Source organism: Schistocerca serialis, chromosome 11 (assembly GCF_023864345.2).
Source record: "Schistocerca serialis cubense isolate TAMUIC-IGC-003099 chromosome 11, iqSchSeri2.2, whole genome shotgun sequence".
Classification (NCBI taxonomy): Eukaryota; Metazoa; Arthropoda; class Insecta; order Orthoptera; family Acrididae; genus Schistocerca; species Schistocerca serialis.
In genome coordinates this window covers 104259356-104284578 of record NC_064648.1, presented here as the reverse complement: position 1 = coordinate 104284578, position 25223 = coordinate 104259356, and the positions used below count along the sequence as shown (strand labels likewise).

The 25223-nt window shown below is 50.0% G+C and overlaps 16 non-coding genes across 16 annotated transcripts; all 16 read right to left on the bottom strand.

The window, feature by feature from the left end:
• Positions 1-643: 643 nt before the first annotated feature.
• LOC126427413 (5S ribosomal RNA) lies at positions 644-762 on the bottom strand. The gene has a single exon (XR_007576674.1). It is a non-coding gene; the product is annotated as a 5S ribosomal RNA (ribosomal RNA).
• A 1027-nt stretch (positions 763-1789) lies between these two features.
• Positions 1790-1908, bottom strand: LOC126427412 (5S ribosomal RNA). The gene has a single exon (XR_007576673.1). It is a non-coding gene; the product is annotated as a 5S ribosomal RNA (ribosomal RNA).
• A 1027-nt stretch (positions 1909-2935) lies between these two features.
• On the bottom strand, positions 2936-3054 carry LOC126427607 (5S ribosomal RNA). The gene has a single exon (XR_007576748.1). It is a non-coding gene; the product is annotated as a 5S ribosomal RNA (ribosomal RNA).
• Positions 3055-4081: 1027 nt separating this feature from the next.
• Positions 4082-4200, bottom strand: LOC126427606 (5S ribosomal RNA). Its single transcript, XR_007576747.1, has one exon. It is a non-coding gene; the product is annotated as a 5S ribosomal RNA (ribosomal RNA).
• A 7550-nt stretch (positions 4201-11750) lies between these two features.
• On the bottom strand, positions 11751-11869 carry LOC126427605 (5S ribosomal RNA). The gene has a single exon (XR_007576746.1). It is a non-coding gene; the product is annotated as a 5S ribosomal RNA (ribosomal RNA).
• Positions 11870-12895: 1026 nt separating this feature from the next.
• On the bottom strand, positions 12896-13014 carry LOC126427437 (5S ribosomal RNA). The gene has a single exon (XR_007576696.1). It is a non-coding gene; the product is annotated as a 5S ribosomal RNA (ribosomal RNA).
• Positions 13015-14040: 1026 nt separating this feature from the next.
• Positions 14041-14159, bottom strand: LOC126427604 (5S ribosomal RNA). The gene has a single exon (XR_007576745.1). It is a non-coding gene; the product is annotated as a 5S ribosomal RNA (ribosomal RNA).
• Positions 14160-15186: 1027 nt separating this feature from the next.
• LOC126427436 (5S ribosomal RNA) lies at positions 15187-15305 on the bottom strand. Its single transcript, XR_007576695.1, has one exon. It is a non-coding gene; the product is annotated as a 5S ribosomal RNA (ribosomal RNA).
• Positions 15306-16331: 1026 nt separating this feature from the next.
• Positions 16332-16450, bottom strand: LOC126427603 (5S ribosomal RNA). The gene has a single exon (XR_007576744.1). It is a non-coding gene; the product is annotated as a 5S ribosomal RNA (ribosomal RNA).
• Positions 16451-17477: 1027 nt separating this feature from the next.
• On the bottom strand, positions 17478-17596 carry LOC126427601 (5S ribosomal RNA). Its single transcript, XR_007576742.1, has one exon. It is a non-coding gene; the product is annotated as a 5S ribosomal RNA (ribosomal RNA).
• Positions 17597-18623: 1027 nt separating this feature from the next.
• On the bottom strand, positions 18624-18742 carry LOC126427435 (5S ribosomal RNA). The gene has a single exon (XR_007576694.1). It is a non-coding gene; the product is annotated as a 5S ribosomal RNA (ribosomal RNA).
• A 1026-nt stretch (positions 18743-19768) lies between these two features.
• On the bottom strand, positions 19769-19887 carry LOC126427434 (5S ribosomal RNA). Its single transcript, XR_007576693.1, has one exon. It is a non-coding gene; the product is annotated as a 5S ribosomal RNA (ribosomal RNA).
• A 1026-nt stretch (positions 19888-20913) lies between these two features.
• LOC126427600 (5S ribosomal RNA) lies at positions 20914-21032 on the bottom strand. The gene has a single exon (XR_007576741.1). It is a non-coding gene; the product is annotated as a 5S ribosomal RNA (ribosomal RNA).
• A 1027-nt stretch (positions 21033-22059) lies between these two features.
• LOC126427599 (5S ribosomal RNA) lies at positions 22060-22178 on the bottom strand. The gene has a single exon (XR_007576740.1). It is a non-coding gene; the product is annotated as a 5S ribosomal RNA (ribosomal RNA).
• A 1025-nt stretch (positions 22179-23203) lies between these two features.
• Positions 23204-23322, bottom strand: LOC126427597 (5S ribosomal RNA). Its single transcript, XR_007576739.1, has one exon. It is a non-coding gene; the product is annotated as a 5S ribosomal RNA (ribosomal RNA).
• Positions 23323-24348: 1026 nt separating this feature from the next.
• On the bottom strand, positions 24349-24467 carry LOC126427596 (5S ribosomal RNA). Its single transcript, XR_007576738.1, has one exon. It is a non-coding gene; the product is annotated as a 5S ribosomal RNA (ribosomal RNA).
• Between the last annotated feature and the right edge of the window lie 756 nt (positions 24468-25223).

The window sequence follows — 25223 nt, the reverse complement described above, 5'->3', positions numbered from 1 at the left end:
GCGCGTGCAGCCTTCGACACTCGCGGAAGACGCATCTTGTCCCTGGTGTCCAGCGCAGGAGGGCTGGCGCGCGGCCGACCGGCGTAAGGCCTGTGCGGGGTGTGGCAGAGTCTTGTTGGAGGGCGCCACTGCTGGCAATGTGAGCTTCCTCGCCTCGCCTCGCCTCGCCTCGCCTCAGACGAGGTGTTTGCGTAATTTGCAGTGCATTCGCACCTTTCCTATCCCTGTCCCTGTCCCCGTCCCGACTTGTCCCGACTTTGCTCGACTGCCGCTCGCTGCCGCTCGGGTCGTGGCCCATATAACAGCGCAAGCACAAGAAACGTCTGCAGGAGATGACGAGACGAGACGAGTCGACTAAGGAATAAATTTATAATTACATATCGAAGTAGGAATTGTACACCGCTACACAACAACAGGCGCTGACGTATTTCAGAACACATCTGCCGATTCGTACTGTTTTGTCGTTTTCAAAGACTTCCTGGCGAACTTGGTTAGCACATTCTCCCTCAAACTGAGATATTTACTGCAATTTCGCACCTTATGGTCATTACAATAGATTAAAATGCTTAAGCAAGAATCTTTGTCACAACAGAACGGTGGTATGGAAAGAGGGCGGTATAAAAAAAAAAAGTAAATGAAAGGGAGCCAACAGCACGTGATGTTCCCAGGTGGTCACCCATCCAAGTACTAACCACGCCCGATGTTGCTTAACTTCGGTGATCGGACGAGAACCGGTGTATTCAACATGGTATGGCCGTTGGCGCCCATGTAATGTAGGCGCATGGCAGAATTCGCATTCGGTTCTTATCCCAACACACACAAAATCATACTTTTCGGTCGAAAGCAGCCGCATTTTTTTTTACTGACAATTCGTCACGCTAGCGCGAACGCAATCCTGAGATCCAAAACTTATGAGCCGGAAGTACGCGCGTCGTGTATTTTTTTTTTTTGGAGATTTATAAATTTATTTATTAACATTACATCGTTACAAGCTAACAACTTTACAACATAAAACACGAACAGAATTGTAATTGTAAGCACTTCCTTCCGCAATCCGACGTGCCAGCAGAGCGACAGCCGAATTAGCGCGCGCCGCCGTGTGTGTGAGACGCGCAGCTTCTCGTTGCACCTCCTGTCATCCGCTTGGCGCGTGCAGCCTTCGACACTCGCGGAAGACGCATCTTGTCCCTGGTGTCCAGCGCAGGAGGGCTGGCGCGCGGCCGACCGGCGTAAGGCCTGTGCGGGGTGTGGCAGAGTCTTGTTGGAGGGCGCCACTGCTGGCAATGTGAGCTTCCTCGCCTCGCCTCGCCTCGCCTCGCCTCAGACGAGGTGTTTGCGTAATTTGCAGTGCATTCGCACCTTTCCTATCCCTGTCCCTGTCCCCGTCCCGACTTGTCCCGACTTTGCTCGACTGCCGCTCGCTGCCGCTCGGGTCGTGGCCCATATAACAGCGCAAGCACAAGAAACGTCTGCAGGAGATGACGAGACGAGACGAGTCGACTAAGGAATAAATTTATAATTACATATCGAAGTAGGAATTGTACACCGCTACACAACAACAGGCGCTGACGTATTTCAGAACACATCTGCCGATTCGTACTGTTTTGTCGTTTTCAAAGACTTCCTGGCGAACTTGGTTAGCACATTCTCCCTCAAACTGAGATATTTACTGCAATTTCGCACCTTATGGTCATTACAATAGATTAAAATGCTTAAGCAAGAATCTTTGTCACAACAGAACGGTGGTATGGAAAGAGGGCGGTATAAAAAAAAAAAGTAAATGAAAGGGAGCCAACAGCACGTGATGTTCCCAGGTGGTCACCCATCCAAGTACTAACCACGCCCGATGTTGCTTAACTTCGGTGATCGGACGAGAACCGGTGTATTCAACATGGTATGGCCGTTGGCGCCCATGTAATGTAGGCGCATGGCAGAATTCGCATTCGGTTCTTATCCCAACACACACAAAATCATACTTTTCGGTCGAAAGCAGCCGCATTTTTTTTTACTGACAATTCGTCACGCTAGCGCGAACGCAATCCTGAGATCCAAAACTTATGAGCCGGAAGTACGCGCGTCGTGTATTTTTTTTTTTTGGAGATTTATAAATTTATTTATTAACATTACATCGTTACAAGCTAACAACTTTACAACATAAAACACGAACAGAATTGTAATTGTAAGCACTTCCTTCCGCAATCCGACGTGCCAGCAGAGCGACAGCCGAATTAGCGCGCGCCGCCGTGTGTGTGAGACGCGCAGCTTCTCGTTGCACCTCCTGTCATCCGCTTGGCGCGTGCAGCCTTCGACACTCGCGGAAGACGCATCTTGTCCCTGGTGTCCAGCGCAGGAGGGCTGGCGCGCGGCCGACCGGCGTAAGGCCTGTGCGGGGTGTGGCAGAGTCTTGTTGGAGGGCGCCACTGCTGGCAATGTGAGCTTCCTCGCCTCGCCTCGCCTCGCCTCGCCTCAGACGAGGTGTTTGCGTAATTTGCAGTGCATTCGCACCTTTCCTATCCCTGTCCCTGTCCCCGTCCCGACTTGTCCCGACTTTGCTCGACTGCCGCTCGCTGCCGCTCGGGTCGTGGCCCATATAACAGCGCAAGCACAAGAAACGTCTGCAGGAGATGACGAGACGAGACGAGTCGACTAAGGAATAAATTTATAATTACATATCGAAGTAGGAATTGTACACCGCTACACAACAACAGGCGCTGACGTATTTCAGAACACATCTGCCGATTCGTACTGTTTTGTCGTTTTCAAAGACTTCCTGGCGAACTTGGTTAGCACATTCTCCCTCAAACTGAGATATTTACTGCAATTTCGCACCTTATGGTCATTACAATAGATTAAAATGCTTAAGCAAGAATCTTTGTCACAACAGAACGGTGGTATGGAAAGAGGGCGGTATAAAAAAAAAAAGTAAATGAAAGGGAGCCAACAGCACGTGATGTTCCCAGGTGGTCACCCATCCAAGTACTAACCACGCCCGATGTTGCTTAACTTCGGTGATCGGACGAGAACCGGTGTATTCAACATGGTATGGCCGTTGGCGCCCATGTAATGTAGGCGCATGGCAGAATTCGCATTCGGTTCTTATCCCAACACACACAAAATCATACTTTTCGGTCGAAAGCAGCCGCATTTTTTTTTACTGACAATTCGTCACGCTAGCGCGAACGCAATCCTGAGATCCAAAACTTATGAGCCGGAAGTACGCGCGTCGTGTATTTTTTTTTTTTGGAGATTTATAAATTTATTTATTAACATTACATCGTTACAAGCTAACAACTTTACAACATAAAACACGAACAGAATTGTAATTGTAAGCACTTCCTTCCGCAATCCGACGTGCCAGCAGAGCGACAGCCGAATTAGCGCGCGCCGCCGTGTGTGTGAGACGCGCAGCTTCTCGTTGCACCTCCTGTCATCCGCTTGGCGCGTGCAGCCTTCGACACTCGCGGAAGACGCATCTTGTCCCTGGTGTCCAGCGCAGGAGGGCTGGCGCGCGGCCGACCGGCGTAAGGCCTGTGCGGGGTGTGGCAGAGTCTTGTTGGAGGGCGCCACTGCTGGCAATGTGAGCTTCCTCGCCTCGCCTCGCCTCGCCTCGCCTCAGACGAGGTGTTTGCGTAATTTGCAGTGCATTCGCACCTTTCCTATCCCTGTCCCTGTCCCCGTCCCGACTTGTCCCGACTTTGCTCGACTGCCGCTCGCTGCCGCTCGGGTCGTGGCCCATATAACAGCGCAAGCACAAGAAACGTCTGCAGGAGATGACGAGACGAGACGAGTCGACTAAGGAATAAATTTATAATTACATATCGAAGTAGGAATTGTACACCGCTACACAACAACAGGCGCTGACGTATTTCAGAACACATCTGCCGATTCGTACTGTTTTGTCGTTTTCAAAGACTTCCTGGCGAACTTGGTTAGCACATTCTCCCTCAAACTGAGATATTTACTGCAATTTCGCACCTTATGGTCATTACAATAGATTAAAATGCTTAAGCAAGAATCTTTGTCACAACAGAACGGTGGTATGGAAAGAGGGCGGTATAAAAAAAAAAAGTAAATGAAAGGGAGCCAACAGCACGTGATGTTCCCAGGTGGTCACCCATCCAAGTACTAACCACGCCCGATGTTGCTTAACTTCGGTGATCGGACGAGAACCGGTGTATTCAACATGGTATGGCCGTTGGCGCCCATGTAATGTAGGCGCATGGCAGAATTCGCATTCGGTTCTTATCCCAACACACACAAAATCATACTTTTCGGTCGAAAGCAGCCGCATTTTTTTTTACTGACAATTCGTCACGCTAGCGCGAACGCAATCCTGAGATCCAAAACTTATGAGCCGGAAGTACGCGCGTCGTGTATTTTTTTTTTTGGAGATTTATAAATTTATTTATTAACATTACATCGTTACAAGCTAACAACTTTACAACATAAAACACGAACAGAATTGTAATTGTAAGCACTTCCTTCCGCAATCCGACGTGCCAGCAGAGCGACAGCCGAATTAGCGCGCGCCGCCGTGTGTGTGAGACGCGCAGCTTCTCGTTGCACCTCCTGTCATCCGCTTGGCGCGTGCAGCCTTCGACACTCGCGGAAGACGCATCTTGTCCCTGGTGTCCAGCGCAGGAGGGCTGGCGCGCGGCCGACCGGCGTAAGGCCTGTGCGGGGTGTGGCAGAGTCTTGTTGGAGGGCGCCACTGCTGGCAATGTGAGCTTCCTCGCCTCGCCTCGCCTCGCCTCGCCTCAGACGAGGTGTTTGCGTAATTTGCAGTGCATTCGCACCTTTCCTATCCCTGTCCCTGTCCCCGTCCCGACTTGTCCCGACTTTGCTCGACTGCCGCTCGCTGCCGCTCGGGTCGTGGCCCATATAACAGCGCAAGCACAAGAAACGTCTGCAGGAGATGACGAGACGAGACGAGTCGACTAAGGAATAAATTTATAATTACATATCGAAGTAGGAATTGTACACCGCTACACAACAACAGGCGCTGACGTATTTCAGAACACATCTGCCGATTCGTACTGTTTTGTCGTTTTCAAAGACTTCCTGGCGAACTTGGTTAGCACATTCTCCCTCAAACTGAGATATTTACTGCAATTTCGCACCTTATGGTCATTACAATAGATTAAAATGCTTAAGCAAGAATCTTTGTCACAACAGAACGGTGGTATGGAAAGAGGGCGGTATAAAAAAAAAAAGTAAATGAAAGGGAGCCAACAGCACGTAATGTTCCCAGGTGGTCACCCATCCAAGTACTAACCACGCCCGATGTTGCTTAACTTCGGTGATCGGACGAGAACTTTTTTTTTTTTTTTTTTGTTTTCGGTGGTATGGAAAGAAGGCGGTATAAAAAAGAAAAGTAAATGAAAGGTAGCCAACAGCACGTGGTGTTCCCAGGTGGTCACCCATCCAAGTACTAACCACGCCCGATGTTGCTTAACTTCGGTGATCGGACGAGAACTTTTTTTTTTTATTTTTTTTTTTTTTTTTGTTGAAAAAAAAAACTAAATATACTTTCTTGGAAGATCAGGCCAAGGTGGCTACGGAGGCAAAGCAGGCAGGGGTCGCAATCCGAGGCCTGGCCACAATGCCTCCGGCGCCCTCCCAACCCGAGAAACGTGGAATAACGGAAAGAGGGGTGTGTAGTACGCCCTTTAATAATGTGTGACAGAGCATTATTATATATATATATATATATATTTTTTTTTTTTTGTTATTTTTTTTTTTTTTATTTTTACTTTCTTGGAAGATCAGGCCAGGGTGGCTACGGAGGCAAAGCAGGCAGGGGTCGCAATCCGAGGCCTGGCCACAGTGTCTCCGGCGCCCTCCCAACCCGAGAAACGTGGAATAACGGAATGTAAGGAAGGAGTCACGAAGACGCAAAACACAAATAAAAACCATGCTCGGAGGACAATGACCACAAGTCGGCAGCGGTAGCCCACCGCCGCCAGAGAAAAGCAAAGAATGGGACTCTCAAAAAACAACCACACTAAACATTGCCAAATATGTCTGGCGCACGGGAATGGCGAAGTCGACGCAATTCCGGCAGCAGCAAACATATTTCGTCGTCTCGAGAAGCTTGATAAGCTTGATTTCCGTGCCCAGAAGGCAACCATTACAAACACAAAATATCTGAAAGCACCGTTCCAAAGTTCAGGGACAAGTCAACGACGGTCCAGAAATAGTCACAAAAATGAAGTAAGTGTCAACAATAGGGAACAAACGTCAAATCCAGGAGAGAAGACTAATTAGGGAGAATCCTAAGAACAACCGTTCACAATGGCGGGAGGAAAGTCGAGCCGGTGAGACAAATTGACTGTCAGACATCAAGAAAATAGATACATATACATCATTCCGCATGTCCCGCCAAAAGGTACAGTGGAAATGGAAGTACATAATCATGGCAGGAGAGAAATATTTAAAGTGGTAAAGGCGGTCCGTAAAGCGACATCTAAAAATCGGGCATAATGGGAAACACACTTCGGATTCTGTTTCTCCCGTCCATAATAGTCCCAAAGATATGTCAAGAACTGCAAGCGATCCGTGAGTCGGAGAGAGAAAATCGCGTGTGCGGCATGTGCGGCAATCCACACAGTAGCGTTTCTCTTGGTGGCAGGATACGGCCGCCAGTCGGGAACCAGGATATACAAGGGCTGCACGGCACGCGGGGTAGTCCTATTAATCAACGCCAACATCGCACAGGTGGCATCCCACACCTCTTTAAATTGGGGGCACACAAATCGGTGTTCGATCGTGTCTTCAGCCGCGCACCGCCCACAGAGGCCACTCGGGAGGAGATTGATCGCGTGGAGTTTCGCATTCGTGGCAACGGTGCGATTCACAACTTTATACCAGGTGTCCCGAACATCGGATGTCAACAATGGACTGGAGATATTGGACCACACCGTCCGCCAATCGTATTGCGGCAGCCGCAACTCCCATTTGTTAGTCGGCGGAGTTCCACGGAGGGCCTCTGCGATCGCGCGGACGTTACCCCGGCGTCGGTCGTCACCTATCAGATAGCTTGTGTGGAGGAAATACTGGCGAACGAAATTCAATTGATACGGGATAGCCTGGACAGAGACAGGCGCGCGGAGAGAAGCTGGGCGGTAAAGGTCGAAGAGTGCAGACGTGGGGCACTGCCCAGCAGTGGCGATCACACAGTTGGTCCGGTGGAGCAAAAGAGCAGCACACTTGGAAGGAAAATCGACCATACCTAGGCCGCCTCTGTCCGGCGGGAGCACACAAATATTGTAGGCGACTTTAAAGATTTCGCCTCGCCAGACCAGCCAAGAGACAGCATGCTTGATAGCCCGTTCGACCTCCTTCGGCACCGGCAAAACTTGAGCCAAGTACCAGGCCTTGGCCAACATCTGGGTATTAACAACCGAAACCCTCTCCAGCAATGATAAATTTCGTTTGGCGGCAGCCTGAGTCGCCGCCCGAACAGAATATAACACCGCGCGCCAATTTAACACCGTCATTCGTTGTACATTTGGAGTCATCTGGATCCCGAGAATCTTATGTCGCAACTGTACGGTATACCAATCACGACGGACATCTCTCATGGTCACAGTAAGCGGCAGTAAGATGGACTTACGGGGGTTGACAACCGCACCCGATGCCGTTTCAAACTGTTGAAGGAGGAGACGGAGCGCATCAATATCGTCGGGGCGTTGGATAAAAACCCCCAAATCATCAGCATACGCCCGACAGACAAGCGAACCCGCACCAAACGGTACACCGTGGCAAACAGCCGTTATTTTGCGGAGTAGAGGATCCAAGGCTAAGACGAATAAGCCCATGGAAAGTGGGCACCCTTGGCGGACGGACCTGTTCAGCCTGAGGACATCACTGGCCTGACCATGAAAAAGGATTCGGGAAGTAGCCGATTTCAAAAGGTTGGATATCACATTCGTGAATTGTAAACCAAACCCGAACTTAGACATAACCCGCCGCAAGTACTCGTGACTGATTCTGTCGAACGCGTTGTGAAAATCAATGGAGAGTATCGCAGCTCGGCCGCCACGGCTGGATGCGGCATAAGCGATACATTCACGATACGCGAGGACAGCATCATAAATATTCCGTCCAGGTACGGCACACGATTGAGATGGGCTAATGACGGACTTCAACGCCGGCCGCAGACGGTGTGAAAAGCAGCGCGCGACGATTTTATAATCGGCGTTTAATAAAGTAATCGGCCGTAAAGTCACCGCACTTGGGGTGCCAGTTGTTTTCGGGACGAGGACGATGAGCCCCTCTAAAAATTCGTCCGGCACATCGAGGCCGTTATGGATTTCATTGACCATGGCAACGAAAATATCAGTTAAAAGGCCGGAAAATTTAACATAAAATTCGACAGGAATTCCGTCATTGCCAGGGGCTTTTCCCTTCGGGCTAGCCTTAACAGCGGCAGAAACATCATCAGCTGTAAAACGCTCATTTAAAAGAAGTCTATCCTGAGGCGTTAAAATGGAAGGCAGATCACGTAAAAATGTCTGCAAGGAGGCGTCATTCAAAGGTTGAAATTGAAAGAGACGAGAATAGTGATCGTAAATTTCGTCTCGAATCACCCGTCGATCGGAAGTCTTAAGGCCGTCACGCGTAATCCAGTCCGTAAATAAAAGTTTTTCACGCCGCAGACGGGCTCGTCGTAAATGATACAAGGAAAGTGGTTCCTTCAACGTAGGATCGAAAGGCCTGCTACGGACTACAGAGCCCTGTGCCTTGCGATACAGATGGTTTAAAATCTTCGCTTTAATCTTCCGTAACGTGGGAAGTAGCTCAGGGCGGTCGGTAACCCGAGTAATTAAATCCCGTAAACAATCGCGATAAAAATCGACCGTCATCATGTCCCAATGGGCCTTGTCACGACAATAATTGATGAGCAAACTACGAATGGCCGGTTTAGCGTGACGGAGCCACCAATCGACAGTAGAACTCGCCTGCGGGCGGCGCTGAAGAAGTTGGCGCCACAACAAATGCACCTGTTCGACAAGACTGACGTCATCCAAAACACTAACATTGAATTTCCAATAGGAGCGCGTACGTTCCGGGCGAACGTACGGGACATTAAAAGCACACAAATAACCACAATGATCCGAAAAAGCGACGAGAGCAACTTCTGCCTGCAAGATGGAAGCAGTAAGATCCGGCGAGATATAAATTCTGTCCAATCTGCTATGCCCAGTAGGATAAAAATAAGTAAAACCTGCAGCAGTCGGACTAAAACGAAGCCACGTGTCCTTAAATTTGTAAATGTCAACTAAATTTTGCAGTGCAAGACACTTATTCGCCGTCGGCTCCTGGTCGGCATCACGCAAAACACAATTAAAATCGCCACCGAAGATGATCCGTCGGTGGTTTCGATGGAAAAGCTGACAAACATCATGAGCGAAAAAGGTATGCCTCAGACGTTTATTGTCAGTTCCAGAGGGGGCGTACACGTTAACAAAAAATATGTCGCAGATTACACACGCCAACCCTCGTCCATCCGGTAAAATTGCTATGTTGTTATACTCTAAACCGGGCGTGATTAAAATCGCCGTACCAAAGCCTACTTCCGGATCAATATTAAGAATAACATTAAACGCAGTAAGATGCGGGACAACGTCAGCTGTAAGTTCTTGAAGGAAAATCACATCACAACAAGCAGATTGCAAAAAGTGTAAAAGGGCGTCAATTTTACGGGCACTGCGGATTCTATTGACATTAAGTGTCAGGACGCGTAACTGGTGGAAGGCACGCGTCAGGGTGGACTCTTTAACTTAAGCGAAACTAGAAAAAATTATCCTCCTCCACATCTTCAGACCACTGCATGGTGTCCGAAGGAACAGGTGGGGCATCCGGGACGGCCCGGGAAGCGGGGGTGGCGGGCACCGACACAGGTGGACCGTGCACGAAAGGTGCGTCGCGACGCTCTTGGACCAAGGAATCCGTGAGTCCCTCAACGGCCTGTTCGAAGGAAACGCCGTCGCCCTCAGTGGGCGCCGTTTTCGAACGTTTCTTAGACCGCCTACGCTTTGGTTTGGGATCGGCAGGGGCGGACTGGGTGGAAACTTGGGACACCTCACTTTCTGCGCTGCTAGCATCCGCCTCGCCAGAAGTGGACAGGCCCGGTTGTGACTGCAATTTCCGCTTGTCTGTCGGTGGGGCGGGGACGGAAATCGGCCGGGGAGACTCGACCAACATTTCAGAACACTCCCCAACAGGCACGTCCGGAACACTTACGGCTGGCAAATCAGCAATACTGACTTCGCGAGGGGTGAGTTCGGCAGGTAAACTTTGTTCCGACACAACCGGGGGCACGACTACTGTCGGCGGAGTCACATTATCGGACACAGCAGCCACAGCCGCAGGAGCGGCAGAAGCCTGTCGGTCGGTCGGGGCGACTGAGGGGGGTCCAACCAACGCGCCTGCATACGTAGTGTTGTCAACAGCTTCGCGCGGCAGCTGTGCCGGCCTGCGTAAAGTGCAGGTTTGTCGCAAATGATCCGTTTTGCCACACACTGAGCACGTCTGCGGCTGCCCACTATAGCTAAGGAAAGCTCGCGTGCCAGCAATGATCAGATACGAGGGTATATGTTTCTTTAAATCTACACGTACTGTCCGAACACCACTCAAAACCCGGTACCTAAAACCTGCAGGCCACACATCATTCTCCACACTTAGAACGGTGCCAAATTCGCCAAGTTTACGAGCAATGGCCTCATTGGGGCACTCAAAGGGAACATTATAAACCTTCACATTTCGAATGCCGAAGCCTGCCGGCAGTATCAAAACATCAGACAAAGTACCGTCCACGTGCTTAAATTTCTTAACGCCACCACTTGCAGTAACTAGCTTATCGACACAATCCGCGTTCGGAAGTTTCAAAAAGACAGAGTTTTGAATAAAATCGAGCTGAATGCCGACCAAATCAGATTCGGGAATACGCAATTCGGAAAATATCCATTCGTGAACATCAAAAGGAGACGGTCTAGCCGCGTTCCTATCAAAAACACACTGTACGGAGTTAGCACGATTCATAATAAAGCGTCAATAAACTTACAGGAACTAGTAGAGAAGAGAGAACGCTGCGAGGCGCAGCACCAAACACGCGACGAAGACACCGGCTGCAGCACACGAAGGTGGCAGCAGGCACGAGCCGAACACACGTCCGGGCTGGCGCGCGGCCGACCGGCGTATGGCCTGTGCGGGGTGTGGCAGAGTGTTGTTGGAGGGCGCCACTGCTGGCGATGTGAGCTTCCTCGCCTCGCCTCGCCTCGCCTCAGACGAGGTGTTTGCGTAATTTGCAGTGCATTCGCACCATTCCTGTCCCTGTCCCCGTCCCGACTTGTCCCGACTTTGCTCGACTGCCGCTCGCTGCCGCTCGGGTCGTGGCCCATATAACAGCGCAAGCACAAGAAACGTCTGCAGGAGATGACGAGACGAGACGAGTCGACTAAGGAATAAATTTATAATTACATATCGAAGTAGGAATTGTACACCGCTACACAACAACAGGCGCTGACGTATTTCAGAACACATCTGCCGATTCGTACTGTTTTGTCGTTTTCAAAGACTTCCTGGCGAACTTGGTTAGCACATTCTCCCTCAAACTGAGATATTTACTGCAATTTCGCACCTTATGGTCATTACAATAGATTAAAATGCTTAAGCAAGAATCTTTGTCACAACAGAACGGTGGTATGGAAAGAGGGCGGTATAAAAAAAAAAAGTAAATGAAAGGGAGCCAACAGCACGTGATGTTCCCAGGTGGTCACCCATCCAAGTACTAACCACGCCCGATGTTGCTTAACTTCGGTGATCGGACGAGAACCGGTGTATTCAACATGGTATGGCCGTTGGCGCCCATGTAATGTAGGCGCATGGCAGAATTCGCATTCGGTTCTTATCCCAACACACACAAAATCATACTTTTCGGTCGAAAGCAGCCGCATTTTTTTTTACTGACAATTCGTCACGCTAGCGCGAACGCAATCCTGAGATCCAAAACTTATGAGCCGGAAGTACGCGCGTCGTGTATTTTTTTTTTTGGAGATTTATAAATTTATTTATTAACATTACATCGTTACAAGCTAACAACTTTACAACATAAAACACGAACAGAATTGTAATTGTAAGCACTTCCTTCCGCAATCCGACGTGCCAGCAGAGCGACAGCCGAATTAGCGCGCGCCGCCGTGTGTGTGAGACGCGCAGCTTCTCGTTGCACCTCCTGTCATCCGCTTGGCGCGTGCAGCCTTCGACACTCGCGGAAGACGCATCTTGTCCCTGGTGTCCAGCGCAGGAGGGCTGGCGCGCGGCCGACCGGCGTAAGGCCTGTGCGGGGTGTGGCAGAGTCTTGTTGGAGGGCGCCACTGCTGGCAATGTGAGCTTCCTCGCCTCGCCTCGCCTCGCCTCGCCTCAGACGAGGTGTTTGCGTAATTTGCAGTGCATTCGCACCTTTCCTATCCCTGTCCCTGTCCCCGTCCCGACTTGTCCCGACTTTGCTCGACTGCCGCTCGCTGCCGCTCGGGTCGTGGCCCATATAACAGCGCAAGCACAAGAAACGTCTGCAGGAGATGACGAGACGAGACGAGTCGACTAAGGAATAAATTTATAATTACATATCGAAGTAGGAATTGTACACCGCTACACAACAACAGGCGCTGACGTATTTCAGAACACATCTGCCGATTCGTACTGTTTTGTCGTTTTCAAAGACTTCCTGGCGAACTTGGTTAGCACATTCTCCCTCAAACTGAGATATTTACTGCAATTTCGCACCTTATGGTCATTACAATAGATTAAAATGCTTAAGCAAGAATCTTTGTCACAACAGAACGGTGGTATGGAAAGAGGGCGGTATAAAAAAAAAAAGTAAATGAAAGGGAGCCAACAGCACGTAATGTTCCCAGGTGGTCACCCATCCAAGTACTAACCACGCCCGATGTTGCTTAACTTCGGTGATCGGACGAGAACCGGTGTATTCAACATGGTATGGCCGTTGGCGCCCATGTAATGTAGGCGCATGGCAGAATTCGCATTCGGTTCTTATCCCAACACACACAAAATCATACTTTTCGGTCGAAAGCAGCCGCATTTTTTTTTACTGACAATTCGTCACGCTAGCGCGAACGCAATCCTGAGATCCAAAACTTATGAGCCGGAAGTACGCGCGTCGTGTATTTTTTTTTTTGGAGATTTATAAATTTATTTATTAACATTACATCGTTACAAGCTAACAACTTTACAACATAAAACACGAACAGAATTGTAATTGTAAGCACTTCCTTCCGCAATCCGACGTGCCAGCAGAGCGACAGCCGAATTAGCGCGCGCCGCCGTGTGTGTGAGACGCGCAGCTTCTCGTTGCACCTCCTGTCATCCGCTTGGCGCGTGCAGCCTTCGACACTCGCGGAAGACGCATCTTGTCCCTGGTGTCCAGCGCAGGAGGGCTGGCGCGCGGCCGACCGGCGTAAGGCCTGTGCGGGGTGTGGCAGAGTCTTGTTGGAGGGCGCCACTGCTGGCAATGTGAGCTTCCTCGCCTCGCCTCGCCTCGCCTCGCCTCAGACGAGGTGTTTGCGTAATTTGCAGTGCATTCGCACCTTTCCTATCCCTGTCCCTGTCCCCGTCCCGACTTGTCCCGACTTTGCTCGACTGCCGCTCGCTGCCGCTCGGGTCGTGGCCCATATAACAGCGCAAGCACAAGAAACGTCTGCAGGAGATGACGAGACGAGACGAGTCGACTAAGGAATAAATTTATAATTACATATCGAAGTAGGAATTGTACACCGCTACACAACAACAGGCGCTGACGTATTTCAGAACACATCTGCCGATTCGTACTGTTTTGTCGTTTTCAAAGACTTCCTGGCGAACTTGGTTAGCACATTCTCCCTCAAACTGAGATATTTACTGCAATTTCGCACCTTATGGTCATTACAATAGATTAAAATGCTTAAGCAAGAATCTTTGTCACAACAGAACGGTGGTATGGAAAGAGGGCGGTATAAAAAAAAAAAGTAAATGAAAGGGAGCCAACAGCACGTGATGTTCCCAGGTGGTCACCCATCCAAGTACTAACCACGCCCGATGTTGCTTAACTTCGGTGATCGGACGAGAACCGGTGTATTCAACATGGTATGGCCGTTGGCGCCCATGTAATGTAGGCGCATGGCAGAATTCGCATTCGGTTCTTATCCCAACACACACAAAATCATACTTTTCGGTCGAAAGCAGCCGCATTTTTTTTTACTGACAATTCGTCACGCTAGCGCGAACGCAATCCTGAGATCCAAAACTTATGAGCCGGAAGTACGCGCGTCGTGTATTTTTTTTTTTTGGAGATTTATAAATTTATTTATTAACATTACATCGTTACAAGCTAACAACTTTACAACATAAAACACGAACAGAATTGTAATTGTAAGCACTTCCTTCCGCAATCCGACGTGCCAGCAGAGCGACAGCCGAATTAGCGCGCGCCGCCGTGTGTGTGAGACGCGCAGCTTCTCGTTGCACCTCCTGTCATCCGCTTGGCGCGTGCAGCCTTCGACACTCGCGGAAGACGCATCTTGTCCCTGGTGTCCAGCGCAGGAGGGCTGGCGCGCGGCCGACCGGCGTAAGGCCTGTGCGGGGTGTGGCAGAGTCTTGTTGGAGGGCGCCACTGCTGGCAATGTGAGCTTCCTCGCCTCGCCTCGCCTCGCCTCGCCTCAGACGAGGTGTTTGCGTAATTTGCAGTGCATTCGCACCTTTCCTATCCCTGTCCCTGTCCCCGTCCCGACTTGTCCCGACTTTGCTCGACTGCCGCTCGCTGCCGCTCGGGTCGTGGCCCATATAACAGCGCAAGCACAAGAAACGTCTGCAGGAGATGACGAGACGAGACGAGTCGACTAAGGAATAAATTTATAATTACATATCGAAGTAGGAATTGTACACCGCTACACAACAACAGGCGCTGACGTATTTCAGAACACATCTGCCGATTCGTACTGTTTTGTCGTTTTCAAAGACTTCCTGGCGAACTTGGTTAGCACATTCTCCCTCAAACTGAGATATTTACTGCAATTTCGCACCTTATGGTCATTACAATAGATTAAAATGCTTAAGCAAGAATCTTTGTCACAACAGAACGGTGGTATGGAAAGAGGGCGGTATAAAAAAAAAAAGTAAATGAAAGGGAGCCAACAGCACGTAATGTTCCCAGGTGGTCACCCATCCAAGTACTAACCACGCCCGATGTTGCTTAACTTCGGTGATCGGACGAGAACCGGTGTATTCAACATGGTATGGCCGTTGGCGCCCATGTAATGTAGGCGCATGGCAGAATTCGCATTCGGTTCTTATCCCAACACACACAAAATCATACTTTTCGGTCGAAAGCAGCCGCATTTTTTTTTACTGACAATTCGTCACGCTAGCGCGAACGCAATCCTGAGATCCAAAACTTATGAGCCGGAAGTACGCGCGTCGTGTATTTTTTTTTTTGGAGATTTATAAATTTATTTATTAACATTACATCGTTACAAGCTAACAACTTTACAACATAAAACACGAACAGAATTGTAATTGTAAGCACTTCCTTCCGCAATCCGACGTGCCAGCAGAGCGACAGCCGAATTAGCGCGCGCCGCCGTGTGTGTGAGACGCGCAGCTTCTCGTTGCACCTCCTGTCATCCGCTTGGCGCGTGCAGCCTTCGACACTCGCGGAAGACGCATCTTGTCCCTGGTGTCCAGCGCAGGAGGGCTGGCGCGCGGCCGACCGGCGTAAGGCCTGTGCGGGGTGTGGCAGAGTCTTGTTGGAGGGCGCCACTGCTGGCAATGTGAGCTTCCTCGCCTCGCCTCGCCTCGCCTCGCCTCAGACGAGGTGTTTGCGTAATTTGCAGTGCATTCGCACCTTTCCTATCCCTGTCCCTGTCCCCGTCCCGACTTGTCCCGACTTTGCTCGACTGCCGCTCGCTGCCGCTCGGGTCGTGGCCCATATAACAGCGCAAGCACAAGAAACGTCTGCAGGAGATGACGAGACGAGACGAGTCGACTAAGGAATAAATTTATAATTACATATCGAAGTAGGAATTGTACACCGCTACACAACAACAGGCGCTGACGTATTTCAGAACACATCTGCCGATTCGTACTGTTTTGTCGTTTTCAAAGACTTCCTGGCGAACTTGGTTAGCACATTCTCCCTCAAACTGAGATATTTACTGCAATTTCGCACCTTATGGTCATTACAATAGATTAAAATGCTTAAGCAAGAATCTTTGTCACAACAGAACGGTGGTATGGAAAGAGGGCGGTATAAAAAAAAAAAGTAAATGAAAGGGAGCCAACAGCACGTGATGTTCCCAGGTGGTCACCCATCCAAGTACTAACCACGCCCGATGTTGCTTAACTTCGGTGATCGGACGAGAACCGGTGTATTCAACATGGTATGGCCGTTGGCGCCCATGTAATGTAGGCGCATGGCAGAATTCGCATTCGGTTCTTATCCCAACACACACAAAATCATACTTTTCGGTCGAAAGCAGCCGCATTTTTTTTTACTGACAATTCGTCACGCTAGCGCGAACGCAATCCTGAGATCCAAAACTTATGAGCCGGAAGTACGCGCGTCGTGTATTTTTTTTTTTTGGAGATTTATAAATTTATTTATTAACATTACATCGTTACAAGCTAACAACTTTACAACATAAAACACGAACAGAATTGTAATTGTAAGCACTTCCTTCCGCAATCCGACGTGCCAGCAGAGCGACAGCCGAATTAGCGCGCGCCGCCGTGTGTGTGAGACGCGCAGCTTCTCGTTGCACCTCCTGTCATCCGCTTGGCGCGTGCAGCCTTCGACACTCGCGGAAGACGCATCTTGTCCCTGGTGTCCAGCGCAGGAGGGCTGGCGCGCGGCCGACCGGCGTAAGGCCTGTGCGGGGTGTGGCAGAGTCTTGTTGGAGGGCGCCACTGCTGGCAATGTGAGCTTCCTCGCCTCGCCTCGCCTCGCCTCGCCTCAGACGAGGTGTTTGCGTAATTTGCAGTGCATTCGCACCTTTCCTATCCCTGTCCCTGTCCCCGTCCCGACTTGTCCCGACTTTGCTCGACTGCCGCTCGCTGCCGCTCGGGTCGTGGCCCATATAACAGCGCAAGCACAAGAAACGTCTGCAGGAGATGACGAGACGAGACGAGTCGACTAAGGAATAAATTTATAATTACATATCGAAGTAGGAATTGTACACCGCTACACAACAACAGGCGCTGACGTATTTCAGAACACATCTGCCGATTCGTACTGTTTTGTCGTTTTCAAAGACTTCCTGGCGAACTTGGTTAGCACATTCTCCCTCAAACTGAGATATTTACTGCAATTTCGCACCTTATGGTCATTACAATAGATTAAAATGCTTAAGCAAGAATCTTTGTCACAACAGAACGGTGGTATGGAAAGAGGGCGGTATAAAAAAAAAAAGTAAATGAAAGGGAGCCAACAGCACGTGATGTTCCCAGGTGGTCACCCATCCAAGTACTAACCACGCCCGATGTTGCTTAACTTCGGTGATCGGACGAGAACCGGTGTATTCAACATGGTATGGCCGTTGGCGCCCATGTAATGTAGGCGCATGGCAGAATTCGCATTCGGTTCTTATCCCAACACACACAAAATCATACTTTTCGGTCGAAAGCAGCCGCATTTTTTTTTACTGACAATTCGTCACGCTAGCGCGAACGCAATCCTGAGATCCAAAACTTATGAGCCGGAAGTACGCGCGTCGTGTATTTTTTTTTTTTGGAGATTTATAAATTTATTTATTAACATTACATCGTTACAAGCTAACAACTTTACAACATAAAACACGAACAGAATTGTAATTGTAAGCACTTCCTTCCGCAATCCGACGTGCCAGCAGAGCGACAGCCGAATTAGCGCGCGCCGCCGTGTGTGTGAGACGCGCAGCTTCTCGTTGCACCTCCTGTCATCCGCTTGGCGCGTGCAGCCTTCGACACTCGCGGAAGACGCATCTTGTCCCTGGTGTCCAGCGCAGGAGGGCTGGCGCGCGGCCGACCGGCGTAAGGCCTGTGCGGGGTGTGGCAGAGTCTTGTTGGAGGGCGCCACTGCTGGCAATGTGAGCTTCCTCGCCTCGCCTCGCCTCGCCTCGCCTCAGACGAGGTGTTTGCGTAATTTGCAGTGCATTCGCACCTTTCCTATCCCTGTCCCTGTCCCCGTCCCGACTTGTCCCGACTTTGCTCGACTGCCGCTCGCTGCCGCTCGGGTCGTGGCCCATATAACAGCGCAAGCACAAGAAACGTCTGCAGGAGATGACGAGACGAGACGAGTCGACTAAGGAATAAATTTATAATTACATATCGAAGTAGGAATTGTACACCGCTACACAACAACAGGCGCTGACGTATTTCAGAACACATCTGCCGATTCGTACTGTTTTGTCGTTTTCAAAGACTTCCTGGCGAACTTGGTTAGCACATTCTCCCTCAAACTGAGATATTTACTGCAATTTCGCACCTTATGGTCATTACAATAGATTAAAATGCTTAAGCAAGAATCTTTGTCACAACAGAACGGTGGTATGGAAAGAGGGCGGTATAAAAAAAAAAAGTAAATGAAAGGGAGCCAACAGCACGTAATGTTCCCAGGTGGTCACCCATCCAAGTACTAACCACGCCCGATGTTGCTTAACTTCGGTGATCGGACGAGAACCGGTGTATTCAACATGGTATGGCCGTTGGCGCCCATGTAATGTAGGCGCATGGCAGAATTCGCATTCGGTTCTTATCCCAACACACACAAAATCATACTTTTCGGTCGAAAGCAGCCGCATTTTTTTTTACTGACAATTCGTCACGCTAGCGCGAACGCAATCCTGAGACCCAAAACTTATGAGCCGGAAGTACGCGCGTCGTGTATTTTTTTTTTTGGAGATTTATAAATTTATTTATTAACATTACATCGTTACAAGCTAACAACTTTACAACATAAAACACGAACAGAATTGTAATTGTAAGCACTTCCTTCCGCAATCCGACGTGCCAGCAGAGCGACAGCCGAATTAGCGCGCGCCGCCGTGTGTGTGAGACGCGCAGCTTCTCGTTGCACCTCCTGTCATCCGCTTGGCGCGTGCAGCCTTCGACACTCGCGGAAGACGCATCTTGTCCCTGGTGTCCAGCGCAGGAGGGCTGGCGCGCGGCCGACCGGCGTAAGGCCTGTGCGGGGTGTGGCAGAGTCTTGTTGGAGGGCGCCACTGCTGGCAATGTGAGCTTCCTCGCCTCGCCTCGCCTCGCCTCGCCTCAGACGAGGTGTTTGCGTAATTTGCAGTGCATTCGCACCTTTCCTATCCCTGTCCCTGTCCCCGTCCCGACTTGTCCCGACTTTGCTCGACTGCCGCTCGCTGCCGCTCGGGTCGTGGCCCATATAACAGCGCAAGCACAAGAAACGTCTGCAGGAGATGACGAGACGAGACGAGTCGACTAAGGAATAAATTTATAATTACATATCGAAGTAGGAATTGTACACCGCTACACAACAACAGGCGCTGACGTATTTCAGAACACATCTGCCGATTCGTACTGTTTTGTCGTTTTCAAAGACTTCCTGGCGAACTTGGTTAGCACATTCTCCCTCAAACTGAGATATTTACTGCAATTTCGCACCTTATGGTCATTACAATAGATTAAAATGCTTAAGCAAGAATCTTTGTCACAACAGAACGGTGGTATGGAAAGAGGGCGGTATAAAAAAAAAAAGTAAATGAAAGGGAGCCAACAGCACGTAATGTTCCCAGGTGGTCACCCATCCAAGTACTAACCACGCCCGATGTTGCTTAACTTCGGTGATCGGACGAGAACCGGTGTATTCAACATGGTATGGCCGTTGGCGCCCATGTAATGTAGGCGCATGGCAGAATTCGCATTCGGTTCTTATCCCAACACACACAAAATCATACTTTTCGGTCGAAAGCAGCCGCATTTTTTTTTACTGACAATTCGTCACGCTAGCGCGAACGCAATCCTGAGACCCAAAACTTATGAGCCGGAAGTACGCGCGTCGTGTATTTTTTTTTTTGGAGATTTATAAATTTATTTATTAACATTACATCGTTACAAGCTAACAACTTTACAACATAAAACACGAACAGAATTGTAATTGTAAGCACTTCCTTCCGCAATCCGACGTGCCAGCAGAGCGACAGCCGAATTAGCGCGCGCCGCCGTGTGTGTGAGACGCGCAGCTTCTCGTTGCACCTCCTGTCATCCGCTTGGCGCGTGCAGCCTTCGACACTCGCGGAAGACGCATCTTGTCCCTGGTGTCCAGCGCAGGAGGGCTGGCGCGCGGCCGACCGGCGTAAGGCCTGTGCGGGGTGTGGCAGAGTCTTGTTGGAGGGCGCCACTGCTGGCAATGTGAGCTTCCTCGCCTCGCCTCGCCTCGCCTCGCCTCAGACGAGGTGTTTGCGTAATTTGCAGTGCATTCGCACCTTTCCTATCCCTGTCCCTGTCCCCGTCCCGACTTGTCCCGACTTTGCTCGACTGCCGCTCGCTGCCGCTCGGGTCGTGGCCCATATAACAGCGCAAGCACAAGAAACGTCTGCAGGAGATGACGAGACGAGACGAGTCGACTAAGGAATAAATTTATAATTACATATCGAAGTAGGAATTGTACACCGCTACACAACAACAGGCGCTGACGTATTTCAGAACACATCTGCCGATTCGTACTGTTTTGTCGTTTTCAAAGACTTCCTGGCGAACTTGGTTAGCACATTCTCCCTCAAACTGAGATATTTACTGCAATTTCGCACCTTATGGTCATTACAATAGATTAAAATGCTTAAGCAAGAATCTTTGTCACAACAGAACGGTGGTATGGAAAGAGGGCGGTATAAAAAAAAAAAGTAAATGAAAGGGAGCCAACAGCACGTGATGTTCCCAGGTGGTCACCCATCCAAGTACTAACCACGCCCGATGTTGCTTAACTTCGGTGATCGGACGAGAACCGGTGTATTCAACATGGTATGGCCGTTGGCGCCCATGTAATGTAGGCGCATGGCAGAATTCGCATTCGGTTCTTATCCCAACACACACAAAATCATACTTTTCGGTCGAAAGCAGCCGCATTTTTTTTTACTGACAATTCGTCACGCTAGCGCGAACGCAATCCTGAGATCCAAAACTTATGAGCCGGAAGTACGCGCGTCGTGTATTTTTTTTTTTTGGAGATTTATAAATTTATTTATTAACATTACATCGTTACAAGCTAACAACTTTACAACATAAAACACGAACAGAATTGTAATTGTAAGCACTTCCTTCCGCAATCCGACGTGCCAGCAGAGCGACAGCCGAATTAGCGCGCGCCGCCGTGTGTGTGAGACGCGCAGCTTCTCGTTGCACCTCCTGTCATCCGCTTGGCGCGTGCAGCCTTCGACACTCGCGGAAGACGCATCTTGTCCCTGGTGTCCAGCGCAGGAGGGCTGGCGCGCGGCCGACCGGCGTAAGGCCTGTGCGGGGTGTGGCAGAGTCTTGTTGGAGGGCGCCACTGCTGGCAATGTGAGCTTCCTCGCCTCGCCTCGCCTCGCCTCGCCTCAGACGAGGTGTTTGCGTAATTTGCAGTGCATTCGCACCTTTCCTATCCCTGTCCCTGTCCCCGTCCCGACTTGTCCCGACTTTGCTCGACTGCCGCTCGCTGCCGCTCGGGTCGTGGCCCATATAACAGCGCAAGCACAAGAAACGTCTGCAGGAGATGACGAGACGAGACGAGTCGACTAAGGAATAAATTTATAATTACATATCGAAGTAGGAATTGTACACCGCTACACAACAACAGGCGCTGACGTATTTCAGAACACATCTGCCGATTCGTACTGTTTTGTCGTTTTCAAAGACTTCCTGGCGAACTTGGTTAGCACATTCTCCCTCAAACTGAGATATTTACTGCAATTTCGCACCTTATGGTCATTACAATAGATTAAAATGCTTAAGCAAGAATCTTTGTCACAACAGAACGGTGGTATGGAAAGAGGGCGGTATAAAAAAAAAAAGTAAATGAAAGGGAGCCAACAGCACGTGATGTTCCCAGGTGGTCACCCATCCAAGTACTAACCACGCCCGATGTTGCTTAACTTCGGTGATCGGACGAGAACCGGTGTATTCAACATGGTATGGCCGTTGGCGCCCATGTAATGTAGGCGCATGGCAGAATTCGCATTCGGTTCTTATCCCAACACACACAAAATCATACTTTTCGGTCGAAAGCAGCCGCATTTTTTTTACTGACAATTCGTCACGCTAGCGCGAACGCAATCCTGAGATCCAAAACTTATGAGCCGGAAGTACGCGCGTCGTGTATTTTTTTTTTTGGAGATTTATAAATTTATTTATTAACATTACATCGTTACAAGCTAACAACTTTACAACATAAAACACGAACAGAATTGTAATTGTAAGCACTTCCTTCCGCAATCCGACGTGCCAGCAGAGCGACAGCCGAATTAGCGCGCGCCGCCGTGTGTGTGAGACGCGCAGCTTCTCGTTGCACCTCCTGTCATCCGCTTGGCGCGTGCAGCCTTCGACACTCGCGGAAGACGCATCTTGTCCCTGGTGTCCAGCGCAGGAGGGCTGGCGCGCGGCCGACCGGCGTAAGGCCTGTGCGGGGTGTGGCAGAGTCTTGTTGGAGGGCGCCACTGCTGGCAATGTGAGCTTCCTCGCCTCGCCTCGCCTCGCCTCGCCTCAGACGAGGTGTTTGCGTAATTTGCAGTGCATTCGCACCTTTCCTATCCCTGTCCCTGTCCCCGTCCCGACTTGTCCCGACTTTGCTCGACTGCCGCTCGCTGCCGCTCGGGTCGTGGCCCATATAACAGCGCAAGCACAAGAAACGTCTGCAGGAGATGACGAGACGAGACGAGTCGACTAAGGAATAAATTTATAATTACATATCGAAGTAGGAATTGTACACCGCTACACAACAACAGGCGCTGACGTATTTCAGAACACATCTGCCGATTCGTACTGTTTTGTCGTTTTCAAAGACTTCCTGGCGAACTTGGTTAGCACATTCTCCCTCAAACTGAGATATTTACTGCAATTTCGCACCTTATGGTCATTACAATAGATTAAAATGCTTAAGCAAGAATCTTTGTCACAACAGAACGGTGGTATGGAAAGAGGGCGGTATAAAAAAAAAAAGTAAATGAAAGGGAGCCAACAGCACGTGATGTTCCCAGGTGGTCACCCATCCAAGTACTAACCACGCCCGATGTTGCTTAACTTCGGTGATCGGACGAGAACCGGTGTATTCAACATGGTATGGCCGTTGGCGCCCATGTAATGTAGGCGCATGGCAGAATTCGCATTCGGTTCTTATCCCAACACACACAAAATCATACTTTTCGGTCGAAAGCAGCCGCATTTTTTTTTACTGACAATTCGTCACGCTAGCGCGAACGCAATCCTGAGATCCAAAACTTATGAGCCGGAAGTACGCGCGTCGTGTATTTTTTTTTTTGGAGATTTATAAATTTATTTATTAACATTACATCGTTACAAGCTAACAACTTTACAACATAAAACACGAACAGAATTGTAATTGTAAGCACTTCCTTCCGCAATCCGACGTGCCAGCAGAGCGACAGCCGAATTAGCGCGCGCCGCCGTGTGTGTGAGACGCGCAGCTTCTCGTTGCACCTCCTGTCATCCGCTTGGCGCGTGCAGCCTTCGACACTCGCGGAAGACGCATCTTGTCCCTGGTGTCCAGCGCAGGAGGGCTGGCGCGCGGCCGACCGGCGTAAGGCCTGTGCGGGGTGTGGCAGAGTCTTGTTGGAGGGCGCCACTGCTGGCAATGTGAGCTTCCTCGCCTCGCCTCGCCTCGCCTCGCCTCAGACGAGGTGTTTGCGTAATTTGCAGTGCATTCGCACCTTTCCTATCCCTGTCCCTGTCCCCGTCCCGACTTGTCCCGACTTTGCTCGACTGCCGCTCGCTGCCGCTCGGGTCGTGGCCCATATAACAGCGCAAGCACAAGAAACGTCTGCAGGAGATGACGAGACGAGACGAGTCGACTAAGGAATAAATTTATAATTACATATCGAAGTAGGAATTGTACACCGCTACACAACAACAGGCGCTGACGTATTTCAGAACACATCTGCCGATTCGTACTGTTTTGTCGTTTTCAAAGACTTCCTGGCGAACTTGGTTAGCACATTCTCCCTCAAACTGAGATATTTACTGCAATTTCGCACCTTATGGTCATTACAATAGATTAAAATGCTTAAGCAAGAATCTTTGTCACAACAGAACGGTGGTATGGAAAGAGGGCGGTATAAAAAAAAAAAGTAAATGAAAGGGAGCCAACAGCACGTGATGTTCCCAGGTGGTCACCCATCCAAGTACTAACCACGCCCGATGTTGCTTAACTTCGGTGATCGGACGAGAACCGGTGTATTCAACATGGTATGGCCGTTGGCGCCCATGTAATGTAGGCGCATGGCAGAATTCGCATTCGGTTCTTATCCCAACACACACAAAATCATACTTTTCGGTCGAAAGCAGCCGCATTTTTTTTTACTGACAATTCGTCACGCTAGCGCGAACGCAATCCTGAGATCCAAAACTTATGAGCCGGAAGTACGCGCGTCGTGTATTTTTTTTTTTGGAGATTTATAAATTTATTTATTAACATTACATCGTTACAAGCTAACAACTTTACAACATAAAACACGAACAGAATTGTAATTGTAAGCACTTCCTTCCGCAATCCGACGTGCCAGCAGAGCGACAGCCGAATTAGCGCGCGCCGCCGTGTGTGTGAGACGCGCAGCTTCTCGTTGCACCTCCTGTCATCCGCTTGGCGCGTGCAGCCTTCGACACTCGCGGAAGACGCATCTTGTCCCTGGTGTCCAGCGCAGGAGGGCTGGCGCGCGGCCGACCGGCGTAAGGCCTGTGCGGGGTGTGGCAGAGTCTTGTTGGAGGGCGCCACTGCTGGCAATGTGAGCTTCCTCGCCTCGCCTCGCCTCGCCTCGCCTCAGACGAGGTGTTTGCGTAATTTGCAGTGCATTCGCACCTTTCCTATCCCTGTCCCTGTCCCCGTCCCGACTTGTCCCGACTTTGCTCGACTGCCGCTCGCTGCCGCTCGGGTCGTGGCCCATATAACAGCGCAAGCACAAGAAACGTCTGCAGGAGATGACGAGACGAGACGAGTCGACTAAGGAATAAATTTATAA